Genomic DNA, 4,144 nt, shown 5'->3' on the forward strand with positions numbered 1-4,144 from the left:
GTTTGTGCTTGAACTTCCTATCTGTGTTTGCAATTGGGACTCTGTTGGATTGTGGTGATTTGGTTGGTGGTTGGATTGTTTGGGCCTAGGGCCGTGGTTGGATTGAGATGGACCGATGGTTGATTTTGGTTTTGTGTTTCTGATTTGGAAAAATATGAAAGGCTATTTTGGTTCAGCATAGATAAACCTTTTTGAAAGGCTTTTGGTGTTTTTGAGAATTGAACGGTTCCTCTTTCAGAAAAGATTTCCGACTTTACCTTATTGAAAACTGTTGTTTTTGAAAAGAGGCATAAGACAGTTATTAATCACTGGCACGGTTTATCTTCATGTATCCTATTACAGTAATTCCCAAAAACCCTCTACTGAGAACCCTTTCGAGGATGATGTTCTCACCCCCTACATTTTTCCCCTTTCAGGATATGGGCGCAGAAGTTACGAAGAGCTTATTTAACTGTTGTTGTGATGCTCTGTATTGTTTTAGTTATGGTTTACTGCACCCTCGCCTTTATCTTGATATAATCTGCAAGAGGGATAGGAATTGTATTGGATTATGTTTGTAATATTATTTATATATATTTATGTATATATATATGGATGTACTCTTTATGAGTTTTGTAAGTTGTATGGTATTTATGGATGTACGTTATCGGATGAAAGTATTTTTGGGAGCGGTATTGCGGTTTAAAGTTTCAAACAGGCTCATATTTTAGTATTAAATAGTATAAGTGTCGTCGTAATATCCGAGCTATCAGAGTTGCGCAGCCGGAAGCGTGAGCTTTGGTAGTTAGGGTGTTACACATGTCCTTTGTTTACTTTCAGGACAGCGATTTGGGAAGAAGCTGGTGCATGACAAGTGTCCACCCACTTTCAAATCGAACCGTGCGTGTGGTGATAGGAAAATTGGACGGTCCGTTTGGCTTTGAGGAACTCGGACCCTCCGAGTTGTTAGTACACTTACACCACAATTCAGTGAAGCACTTCCCTCTCCCATGCCATAATGCAGTCCAACACCACTAAAGCTCCAATATTCAAATTAAAAAGCGTCTTTTTTTATCCCACCTGTAAAATAAACAATACAAAATTATATTTTATTCTTTAAAATAAAATTCAAAAGTTAAAAGTCCAAATCTTTTCAATATGCTAGTAAAAAAAAGTCTAAGGACTCAATAAATTTTGTGATTTTTAGCTATTAATTAATTATCAATAATATTTTTAATAGTATAAAATTACATCTAATAATATAAAATCATTCAATTTCTTTTTAATAATTAAATGTTAGTCAAAATTTAACAAAAGTGCTGCCTCTAACACTCCTCCTAGTAAAATACACAGGTGCAGTGCATCATAACATCGCACAACATCAATTGCAGTCCAATATTAAAAAAAAAACGAGCCAATATATTCGTGGCTGATATTTTGGATTAATATAGGCCGAGTTTTTGACGGCACCGTGGCTCAATCTCCACCATCATCGATCATCTCACCCGCGCCGCTCACTGCATCATTCCTCTCTTCTTCGACGTTCCTCACTCATCTCTTCCTCGCAGCATCACTCATCGTTCATCGCCGGCTCGCTGCTTGGGTCCATCGCCACCTCTGTTCCTCGTTCGTGGTAAGCGTTCCTCTCCTCTGTTCCTCTGCGATTCTGGATCTGTTGGTTTGAGCCCTGTTCATATGTTCTGGTCGCGCTGTCCCTCCTCTGGCCGCCTGGTTGCTTGAGCCTGTGTTCCTTGCCGTTGTTCGTCAAGGCTCATCGCCGTTCGTTCTGCTTCGGGATTCTACTTCTGGCTTCATTCTGCTGCTTCTTCTTGCTTCTACTTCTGCTAATTGTTTTTAAAAAAAAATTAGATATTAATTAATTGTTTGAATTATGGAATTCTGCTTCTTTTGTTATTTGACATAGTAATTGTAATTCTGTTTCTGTTTCCTCTGTTATTATGGATTTGGTTTAGGGTTTGGAAAAAGAGATTTTTTTTTCCAAATTTTTGTGATTTTTTCATAATTTTTTGAAATTTTAGGAATATTTTCTTTAATCGGATATATCCGAAATCCGATCACGGATCGGATCCAACCCCTCCCCTTGATTTTGTTTCTGTAAGCCTAAACTTCATTTTCAGTGTTCACCCAGCAGGGGTAGCAAAGTGCAATTCTCCTAACTCCTAAGACATGATTTAAATGCGTTTCTTGGCTTGAAAGAAACTCTTTCGGCCTTGAGTTCCAATTTTGTAGGTTGTACGATCGATTAGGGTTCAACCTCTTACGATTCTTTGATCCGATTTCAGCATTGAATATGGCCATCTCGGAACCCACCGCCGGAGAATTCTTCCCAGAGAAGAAGAACGTCAGAAACCCTTTAGTCCCTGTTGGTAATTTTTTTTTAATTAATTAATTAATTTATTTCTTTTTGCATTGCGTATGATATAGGTTGAGTTTCACGCGTTCAATTTCATTCTGAACATTTCTCGTGCATCTGATCCTTTATTCGTTAAATGCATTGGTGTGGAAGAGTTATTTGATGTATTTGGAGATAAGGAATTACTATGAACTATGTAGGATATGAATTAGGATAGACCTAATCACCTAGCTACCTTGGAAGATAGATTCAAGGGTTTTTCCATTTGCCGTTTCAATGAATTAAGATGTTGACTATGGGAAATGCCTAATTAGTAGAAGGTTCTAATATTTGGAGATATTCCTGATGAATATTTTTGTTTGAAGATGTATAGGATTATCATGCGGCACTCTCCAGTATGGTATAATTGAGAAACCAAGATTTTAACCATTTTTATATTTTGAATCTTGATGCTCAATTTGTCATTGTTCTTTTGATCCTTAACCTGCTTATTTGCCACTAAGAATGCTTGTATGGCAATTGCTTTTATTAGTATGAGGCATTAGTGCAACAAGTTTACTTTGGGTTTGATGAAAACTAATCAAGTTACTAAGTTGCTGTTGCTAGCCATTAGGGACGGATGGATTTAGATGTAACAGTAAGGCTGAGAATAAGGTAGCGTTTGTTGAGGTACTGGGACAGAGACTGAAAGACTGAGACTCAGTATCATGTTTGTTGGTTCAAAGACTGGTACTAAAATTTCTGTCTCTGTCTCTAAAATTTCAGTATTTCAGTACCTCCAAAAAGTAAGGACACATGGGACTAAAATTTTTAGAGACAGAAACTGAAATTTTAATAACATTTTATATCTAAAATACACTCATTTCAATTAATTAATTCCAATTTTACCTTTTGTACAAATTAAATTAGAGTTTCATTTTTGTTTTAGTTTATGTCTCCCACTTTGCACCAAACAGAATACTAAAATTTATTTCTGTCTCTGTCTCTTAGTCTCTGTCTCTCAGTCTTAGTCTTTTAGTCTCTGTCTCTCCACCAAACGGTACCTTAAAGGAACAGAGACACAGAATTTGGTGTTCTTGTATTTTATTTAGTGATAAAGTAGAACAAATTATGAAATTCTAATTTATTCTTATTTTTTTCATTAAAAAATTTTGAGAAAAATTAAAAAAAAAAATAATGAAAGAAAAAATGAAAAATAAGTTGTGTCTTTTGTTAGTGTCTCTGAGTCCTTCCTGTCAGGATAGACACAAGATACACTAATTCAGTGTCTCTGGACACAATGTCTCTATCTAGGTCTCATCTATCAAATATGATTCTGTGTTCGTGTCTCAGTGTCCCGTCCCTGTAAACAAACGCAGCCTAAAAGTTGGACGTTGGGGCTTTCACTCTAAAGGGTAAAGGACCTTGTTCGTTTTTTCAAGATTGAAATTGAGATGGACACTGGGCGTTTTTTCAAGATCCTAATATGTGAGTGTGTGTGTGGTCCCCCCCACCCCCTCCCTTTCTCTTTCTTCTTCGTTCCCCCTCTTGATTCTTGGTTATTGAAATTGTTCTTTGTGCTTCTCGTGTCTTACCATTGAACTTCTGTTAATGTTCTTCAAATTTGATAAACTCTGCTTTGTTAATTTTAGGTGCCTTTATTACTGCTGGTGTGTTAACGGCTGGCTTGATCAGTTTTAGACGAGGTAACTCTCATTTAGGGCAGAAGCTAATGAGGGCTCGTGTGGTGGTCCAAGGCGCGACGGTGGCTCTTATGGTTGGGACTGCCTATTATTATGGAGATAATCCTTG

General features: G+C 36.9%; 1 long non-coding RNA gene across 1 annotated transcript; it reads left to right on the forward strand.

Moving 5' to 3' along the window:
* The first annotated feature begins 1,503 nt into the window (after positions 1-1,503).
* LOC112727701 (uncharacterized) lies at positions 1,504-3,823 on the forward strand. Its single transcript, XR_011868716.1, has 3 exons — positions 1,504-1,612; positions 2,283-2,362; positions 3,686-3,823. It is a non-coding gene; the product is annotated as an uncharacterized lncRNA (long non-coding RNA).
* Positions 3,824-4,144: the final 321 nt, after the last annotated feature.

Source organism: Arachis hypogaea, chromosome 12 (assembly GCF_003086295.3).
Source record: "Arachis hypogaea cultivar Tifrunner chromosome 12, arahy.Tifrunner.gnm2.J5K5, whole genome shotgun sequence".
In the NCBI taxonomy this organism is placed as follows: Eukaryota; Viridiplantae; Streptophyta; class Magnoliopsida; order Fabales; family Fabaceae; genus Arachis; species Arachis hypogaea.